Below are 9,311 nucleotides of genomic sequence, written 5' to 3'. Positions count from 1 at the left end.
TTGGCATGTGATACCCTTTACCAATTTGGTTTGAAAGAAGGGTGGTGGTTGAGGAAGTCTTACATATTTTGGGTAGATCAGTTGTGGAGTTTTCCAATCAGAGTCTCTTTGAAATTCTCTTCCCATTCTCTCCATACCACCCCTTCAAATCTGCCTCTCTTGCTTTAGTTAAACAATATTCCATGAAATTTCTTTTCCCAGTTGCCTTTCTTCCATTTTTTTCTGATTCCTTGAATTGGGTGTCCTTGAGTTCAAAGTTTAAGCCGAAACAATGCCATACCTCGGAAGTGATGGGACCCATATCAGAATCATTTCATGAACGCTCCTAATGACACTTTAGGGATTACACCTACCATTAGGATTAATATAACATTATTAAGGGTATTTAATCTTATAGCCCACGTAAAGATTTCCTAAGTCGATTTGATAAAAGCTTCCTTTGTATTTTATACGGTTTTAACCCATGTTCACATCCATTTAATCATTCATTTGTTTAAGAAAACAAAACAAAACCTCGAAAGCCAAGCCCAAGCTTAGGGCCATGAGCTATTCACATGCAACTCTTTTTCTCTTATTTTGTGGCATAGAATGCATTTTCCATATATCGTAAAAGAACTTGGGTGAGTCATACACCTGGTAACAATGAATTTTTTTTCTTTCTATGGAATATTGAGGAGGAGAGAAGCCTAAGAGGGCGTTAATTAACTCATAACGGAGGGTGAGGATCATCCCATGGAGATTATTTATGGGTTACGCTCATCAAATGAACGGTTTGGATCATCCTAATAAGTGGATCCCACTATACTCTATGAAAAATTATTGACTTCACGAGCACAGATCATATGAAATCTCCCAAGTAGGAAAGTGTATTAGAATTGGTGAAGAATGGAGAAGATAATTTAAAAATAAAGTTATCCAAATAGGATAGCCTATCTTAAAGAGTAGTTTATCCAAGGATTCAATAGTTCACATTCAACGACCAAAAATTAGATATCTATCAATATCAGATGATCCAACCTAGGGCTTATTAGATGATCGGTCCGGATCAATCAGTGGTGGGCCCTTCCACTTGCCACTTGGCAGTGTCCGAAATTTAAATAAAAAAGATTCCCAACTTATATGCGTTTCGGCAGATGTGCTACACGCTATTTTAAGTCTTGGTCTGCTAAACGCAACCAGCCAAAATTAATATTTTTTAGAACCGTAGAAAATAACTTGGAACGAATAAAGCATAAAAAAGAATATACATATTGGCATCGCTATCTATGCTATATATGTGACACCCCACGCTCATGGTAGCATACATCACATGCGGGCGCACGTTAGAGATGACTCAGATGAGTACTCTTTTTGTATAACGAAGATGTGCCATCAAAACGTAAATGGAAATAAGCAGTTTGCCTTCTGAAAGTTTCATTATTGACTGTAGGGCAGTGATAAACCAACCCCCTATATTGGTAATGACGCCCCTACTTACATTGTGGATGACCCCTATGTTGGTAATGACACCCCTACTTATTATTGACCATATGGCAGTATGTGTTTCACTGTTTCTCTCTCTCATCAAAGAAAAGCACATAGGGGGTCGATTTAAGATATATGAGGGTTGATTTATCACCTTGACCATATTAGCCTTCACTAATCATCCTCGCAAACTCTGAGATTAGTGGAATAAGAAGTCAACAAGGAGGAGATAGGCATGGGTTGGCCTGGAATTACCTTGGGAAATAGTGGTAAGTAGTGTTTGGGTGCGCGACATAGAATAAAGAAGTATGGGAATGTCATTACTAAGAGAGAGAGAGAGAGACTTTTGAAGCAAAATTCCACCTTTTTTCAAAAATTTTGGTTTGAAAAGCTATAAGGAGGGGACAATAATTCTCCCAAACATGCAATAATTACCTAGCAGACTTAATCCAATATTGGCAACCAAATGGAGAATACCATCTGAAGTTCAATCAAAATTCCGACAGCTGCCGAGACTTTGTGCAACCAAACACACAAGGAGGGAGGGGAACATATTGAATGTGTAAATTGTTGTGTTGGTAAGGACTTCAATTTCCCGTGACTTGCAAACTCATGAGGTCTACCTATCCTTTTTTTCTCTATTTTGAAGGAAAAAGCAAGAATAAAAAAGCCCAGCTGAAACAGCACATGAAAGCCGGTGGAGCCTTTATAGTTACAAAGTTCACAGTTGTAAAGCTGGCAAGGCAACTATTCGGAAAATATGGGAAATGTCTAAGAAAGGTTTTCATAGGAAAGAACGTGAAAAGTGGATTTTTTATTTTATTTTCTCCATAAAAGACCACTTGATGTATAAAAAAAAAATTCAGGGTGGGGCAACATTTTGATGAATTTCTTAGGGTCATGCAGTTTGAGAGTTTAAAAATCCTCTTTCCTCACTTGTACAACCAAAGTACCAAACACATTCTGGGAAAAATCGGGAAAAAGATGCATGTGTTATTTCACATCACATGTATCTACTATGCATACTTCTTTTTCTAAATAAAAGACGTACAAATGGCATGGGATGATGGTTACGTGCATGTGATCTTCTAAATAAGAGACATCAAAAGGTATGGGATGATAGTTACGTGCATGTGATTTTCCAAGGCCCTGGTTTTTTAAGATTATCAAAGCCGATTGTGACTGCCAAACCTATTATTGGACTCAAAATTATGTTTAAATTTTGAGTCCGATAATAGGTTTAGGCTTTTAGCACTCACAATCTGTTGTCATAATCTTAAACGAACAGGGTCTAAATAAGAGAAAGCATGGGAGGGTGGCTACCAGCACAGATAGATTAGGATGTAAGTTCAATTCTCTCAAGAATTACAAGTAATTTATGAGAAGCGAATCATTCCTCAGATTAACATTAATTAAAAAACATAGAATTTTTAATTATTTTGGATTTTTAAAGTTAAAAAATGGGGCATTAAAAATTCAGGATACTGATATTGGCACTACCATGTTTTAATAATTGCACGAACTCAGCTCGTCTTTTTCTTTTTTAATTGGCTTCTTAGAGCTTTTCTGGGAACTGTAATAACCATTTACAGCTGTTTAAATAATAAAAGACAAGCTGATTTAGTGCAATAATCAAAGCATGCTAGTGCACCAATGTATGCTGCAAATACTACACCAGGCGGACAATCTAATAGTCCGATCACTGGCCAACAAGCAAAAAGTGGAAATGGTTAACGCCATTTCTGTTTTCAAAATTTGCTAAGCAATTTCACAGAAAGACATTTCGCGGCTCACTTTTGCAGGAGAGAATAGCCACACATGGTCACTTTTTGACAGATTTTGTCTTATTCATTTAATTCATAGAGAAGGATGTTCTCTCCTGCAAAAGTGAGCCTTTAAATGGCTTTCCACAAAATTGCCTAGCAAATCCCTCTGTTTTACCGAGTCCCCTTATGTGTTCTGAAAATTGAGTAAAGAAAATTTTGGGAGGAACTGCAGGACTTCCGGTTCTCTTTTTAAGATTGGGATTTTTCAATAAATCCTTAATCTAATAATCTGAAAAGTAATTTCGGATTAGTCAGTAACAATGTACTCGCAAAAAGTTTAATTTTTAAAAGCCAGTGATATTCGCGGCACCATGTTTTGATAACGGGGCTAACTCACCTTGTTTTTTTATTATTTTATTGGCTGCTGTGAGCTTTTTGGTCAAAGAATAAATCACAAGTTGAGTTAGTCCCATTATCAAAACATGGTAGTGCCAATATCAGTAGCCCTTTTAAATTAGGATTCTTTAATACACAAGCGGCAAAACTTCAGTTGAAGCAAATGCCTTTTAACTAACTCTAACACCATAATTTCTGACATGTTTTCAAATTAAAAACTAATGAAGCGGGATCAGAGGTTTTGGAGTTTTTTTTATTACCTTCCTCCTTGAGCTGTTCTTTATGTTTTTCCTCTAATTTTTTGTTCTGTTCTCTTTCCCATGATTGTCTTGATCATGGATTTCTTCTCTTCCTAATAAAATCTCTACCAGTTCCAAAAGAAAAAAAACGCACTAAAATAACGGAAAAAGTTATAAAAAGAGAGGAAATCACAATGAAAAGTAAGAGATCCATAAGAAAGGCCTCAAAAAGAACAAAGATTTGCTTACAAAGCCAAAAAAACGAGCAAAGATTTACTTACAAAGCTTGATAAAAAAAGAGGAAATCACAGTGAAAAGTTAGTGATCCATAAGAAAAGCCTCAAAAGGAACAAAGATTTACTTACAAAACTGGTCTCTTTACTTACAAAGCCGATCTCTTCCTAGCCGTTCAAAATTTTCCATTTCTAAGCCCGGAAACCAATTTGTTTCTCATGAAAGTTGGGTGAGGATGCGCTCGCACTTGTCTTCCAAAATTTTCACAGCTTCAGTGAATAACTCTTCGGGAGCCAATTGTCCAGCCGCCTCGATAGTAACTGCCAGGCAAAATTCAAACAAACATCAAAACAATCCAAAAGTATGCAGCTTTCAGCTCTAATTAGCACAAGTTAACAGCATAAGTGTTAATTGGAATCAATAGCCCTCAAAGTGAATGGCAAAATAAACAGAATATTATGCTAGAGAAACTGTAAAAAGCCTCCATTAATCTTGCAAAAATGTAGCATATGTTCCTCTTCAGAATGATTCATTTCACAGTTGCACTTTCCTCCCATATAATTTGACTGGCTATAATAAGGAATATTTCCTTATCGTTAGTTAGTTATACAATAATTTTATTTATTATTTATACTTTCTGCTGTACTACTTACAGATGAAGTGGTCTTTAACACGTCGTAGCTCTACAAATTTCTCCCAATCACCTCCACGAATACATTCTCTACAGAGCGTACAGGCACGTGATCGCGCAACAATGGCCTTCTTCCTACCTGCTCAGTGGGGCAAAATTAATGATCACTCAAAAGGAAAGAAGATTACAAAAAAAGGTATATGATATCATAAAATGGTATATGGGATTGAAGCACCAGACTTCTATTAGACAAAAAGAATGCCTGGTTGTTTTAGAATGAAGAAAATAACCCAACTAGTTCTAGAACATACATACATACGTATCTTTCTTTTTGGAAATTGATTAAAATACTAATCACCACTTCAAAATATAGAACATAAATTATCTAGTGAGCTACCCATTACTCATAACAATTGGTCCAGTTGAGATAAATCTTGAAAAGTTTTTAATGAACTGAAACCAAAGACAGAAAAAAAGAAACCTACGATCAGACAAAAATAAATAATTATTCAGAAGCCATTCCAGCATTTTTTGAGAAATGAATGAAGCTCCCAAATTTGGGAATGAAAACAGAGAGATTAGCAAGGAAGCTTCCACTATTTTCTAAAGCTGCTAGGTTCCCTCCTGAAATAAGTTTTTTTGATGGCGTTCATAGCAGAGGAAATGAAGAAACAAGTTATTCTTTCTCACTTCCATACGGAAAAACTTTCCAATAAATCAAAATGCCGCTAGAAAAAATGGACAATATTAATAAAATCAAGGATCATTTAAACAGAGTTATCCAACAATAGATATAAATTGAAATTGGTTTTTAGAGCAAGCACAAACTGGAAAAGAAGTACATGTGAAGCCGTGAATGTTCTGTGTACCTTCTCAATGCTCACTCCTACTCCTATACAATTGATAGAAAAACCAACTGTGGTTTCGAAGTTGAAACTACTATAAAGTGCCATGAAATCAACACAAGAAAGAAAATGAACAAAAAAAAATCATTTACTAAAATAACCCAAATGTTATTTTTTTGAATGGCAAAATAACCTAAATGTTATTTACAGTATGCACCATTTCCACGGCAAAACAAGAGTCTTCAATCGAAGGTGCTCTGACCGTTGTAACAAAAGTAAAGATAGATGATATTTCCACCCTTTCAACATTATAGAATTCTAGGTGCATTCTATTCGGCTTCTACACTCTAGATGGCTTGGTGATTCCAAGGACAAATACAATAATTTTCATGTTCCTGCCAAGGATAAGGTTGCTCACCATTGCCAATATCTTCAATGTCGAAGACATTAACAGGGCACTTTTTTTACCAGCTCTTCTGTTTTATCATCTTCAACTTCTTTCAGTAACACAATCTGCTCAAAAAAATTACAGCAATAAATAAAAGTTACATGTAAACACTATTTGTTGGAACATAGGGAGGTGGCAGTTTTGTGAGGGCATCAAAGGTGGGTATTAATAATATCTTTTACCTCAGGGAGATTTCTATACCATGCTGTACACACCGGAGACCACTTGGCATGAGTTTTTCCCACACCTTTCACGGCTAGAGCTTCAAGCTCAATTGTCTGCAAAAAGAGAAACTTTGATGAATTTGTATGGCCATTTCAAAGAAAGGGGGTGTGCCCACAGTTCCCAATTTTTCACAAGGAATAAGCCATCAGAGAACCTGTAACAACTGTTCCTTCTGGAAATTGGATGTTAATAAGAGCGAACAAGTATAAAGATAGGGAATAAAGAGAAAAAGGCGAGGCAATGGTATCCATAGAATGAAATTAGTTATACAAATGCATGTGGTGTATAACATTGTCCTATGGGATTGACTTATTCAGGGATATGCAATATCCGTGTGGGTCCAATGTTAAACAAAGTTTATCAGTCTACAAAATGTAAACTGACTAATAATACCAATACATGATTTTTTATTTTATTTTTCAGAATTGGAAAATACTCCTTCAGCCAATAAATTTCATTATTCTTTTACACAAATTCATGATTTTTTTTTTGGAATGATTACACAAATTCATGATTATCTGCCAACTTTGTGAAGCCTTCTACCATTTTTTTTGAATGATAAAGCCTTCTACCATTTTTGTTAAAACAAATCCCAAATTCACGATATATTCGATCCAAATTCAGAATCTCTAAAATTCTGTCCAAGTAAAAGTTGGAGATCTTCTATGATCTTTAGAATACGACGCCTTTCTTGTAGCAACGTTTTAAATTTCGGTTTCGGTCATCAGCGGAACCGAAACAGAAAATTTCGGCCAAAATCTTGTAAAATCATGGAAACATTTCAGCGTGCAATATGACCAAAATCCAGGTAAGATTCTTCACTACTAGTGTTTCATTTTTTTCTGCTGATTATTAGAAATATCTTAAGGAAACTGGTTGTTCTTCTCTTTTCTGCAAGTGGAGTAGATTTTTGTCAGAGTTTCTGTAGAAATGTCAACGTTTCGACCAAAAACATTATTTTTTTACCTGAAAAGTTGCATGTTTCGCATATTTTGACCAAAACATCAACCAAATCCAGAAATTTCAAGTGAAATCTAGTATTTTTCTGAATCCAAGAGGATATTGTTTCAGTAGCAGGTAAAATCGAAATATTTCGGCCGAAACAAAATGCTTCGACCGAAATTTAAAACCAAATCTTGAAGTTGGTTCCAAATACGGCCTCTTTATTGAAATTAGCATCTTTGCTTCATGAAAATGGTTTTCCATTATCATGAATTTAACTAAGCATTTCTTGCAATTGGTCAGAGTTCCATCAAATTGCTCCCTGGTCCAAGAAGATAATTTATTAAGAAAAAGAGAGGAGGGGATACAAGAGAATGAGCAAATAAAATTAATAGATCAATTGCCTATGAATAGTGACAAACATAGTTTGAAAGGGATAATGTGGACAGTTTAACAGGAGGAGAAGGATTTTAAAGTTAAAGCATCAACACTATTGAACACAAGGAAAAATAAATGTGTCCAAATAATAATCATCTATTTTTCGATAATATTTTTTTATTTCTGCTTTATAATCAAGATAAAGGAAAAGAAAAGAGACCTGAGTAGAAGGTGGACTTGCTAGTTTTCTGTGTATTGTTCCAATTTGATCATATAACTCTGTCTTCTTCTGTCTGGTTGACTCTTTGATGTGGAGTTCTAAGAAGCAATCAACAGTTGTTCATTTTACTGATTGAGTGAAGTATTGTTCCATGGCTTCTACAACTGCTGAGAATACTTCACTCGGTTGCGGTTTCTTTTATCCACTGCAATAATTTGAGTGCTACTGACATAGCTCCAAACCCCATGAGAAACAGCTCATTTAATAGAAATACAAACATACCTCAGCTATGAGGATCCTCCTGAATGCATTAGCCAGTGAAGCATCTATTCCAATCATATCAAATTTGATGTCATCCTCCGTAAGTCGAATAACTTCAACTCTAAAATTATTGCAGAAATCATCTATCGGCAAACTATTATCAACTCCCATTGATGCATAAGCACCAGAATATTGAATACTTTCTGCCTTCAAATTCAAAAATATGTTAGAAATTGTAAAGTTGGTGATCAGAACATAACATAAAAATAAGCAATGAACCAAAGAAACCAGAAAGTCAGAAGAGTCACTAACCTGAGAAATTGGAACATTAAACAACAAAAAAACTCCAAACAGCATCTCAAAATAATAAATAAATAAGCAAGAAATAAGTTAAATGGGGAACCCTGAATACAAATATGACCAACTGAAAAGGAGGGCCAAACATAAGCTGCTAGACAAGGTGAAATAGAATAGGAAACCCCTAGTTGCAACTTGCAAAGGGGGGCTATGAAACAAGAAAATTCCGTAACTTGAACAAACTCCACGGAAAGGAATGAGAAACCTCATGTCCCCAGTGTACCCCAGAATTATTAAAAAGAAAAAAAAAACAGAAAACAACTTAGAGCAACTGAGGTTAAAAAATAAAAAATAAATATAAACTTAGAGCCACTGGGACCCTAAAAGCATTACAATATAATTTCAATATTTAAAGATAATGGGCAGCTTACATGTAATGGTGCATCTGACGAGCAAAGGACACGGGTTCTCTGAAGCTCGAGGTGTGGAGGAAGCTGACCCTTGGGCACATCTGGCATGCTCAAAATTTGCTCCATCGTTCGCACAATTACAAGGTGTTTGCAGAGGAAGCTTACTCAAGATCAACTCAGTGAACCCTTCCCCTCCTTTCTCAAAGTTCAAGCATTTTTGCAGTTGAAGAAAGAAAACAAGAAACCAGTGCTCATTGAAACAAGTCAGGAAACAAAAATATAACCCAACCTCAAAACCCAGAACCCATTAAAAAAAAACAGAAAGATGAGATAGCAAGTAAAGGTAAATCCCATATCCAGGGAAAAGAATAATATGCATTCAAATTCTATTCTCACATGAATTTCTTCATGAAACAAGGTCCCAATAAAACACCCATCAGAACTTGTTGATTTCTTGACAGGTGCATACTTAGATAGAGCTACATTTCAATACTCTGACCAACATGTAAAAATCAAAGATGCAAAATAAGAACTCATGTTTGGGTGTGCATTCCA

The 9,311-nt window shown here is 35.5% G+C and overlaps 1 pseudogene across 1 annotated transcript; it reads right to left on the bottom strand.

The window, feature by feature from the left end:
• Window positions 1-4,170: 4,170 nt before the first annotated feature.
• On the bottom strand, window positions 4,171-8,882 carry LOC143878114 (uncharacterized; annotated as a pseudogene). Its single transcript, XR_013250879.1, has 8 exons — window positions 8,778-8,882; window positions 8,338-8,361; window positions 8,071-8,256; window positions 7,789-7,908; window positions 6,206-6,301; window positions 5,994-6,088; window positions 4,753-4,869; window positions 4,171-4,419 (listed from the first exon to the last, which is right to left on the bottom strand). The product of XR_013250879.1 is annotated as an uncharacterized LOC143878114 (transcript).
• Window positions 8,883-9,311: the final 429 nt, after the last annotated feature.

The sequence above is a fragment of the Tasmannia lanceolata genome, unplaced genomic scaffold (assembly GCF_043159265.1).
Source record: "Tasmannia lanceolata isolate RefF3 unplaced genomic scaffold, GAP_Taslan_0.1 ptg000006l, whole genome shotgun sequence".
Classification (NCBI taxonomy): domain Eukaryota; kingdom Viridiplantae; phylum Streptophyta; class Magnoliopsida; order Canellales; family Winteraceae; genus Tasmannia; species Tasmannia lanceolata.
This window is presented reverse-complemented; position numbering and strand designations above follow the sequence as displayed.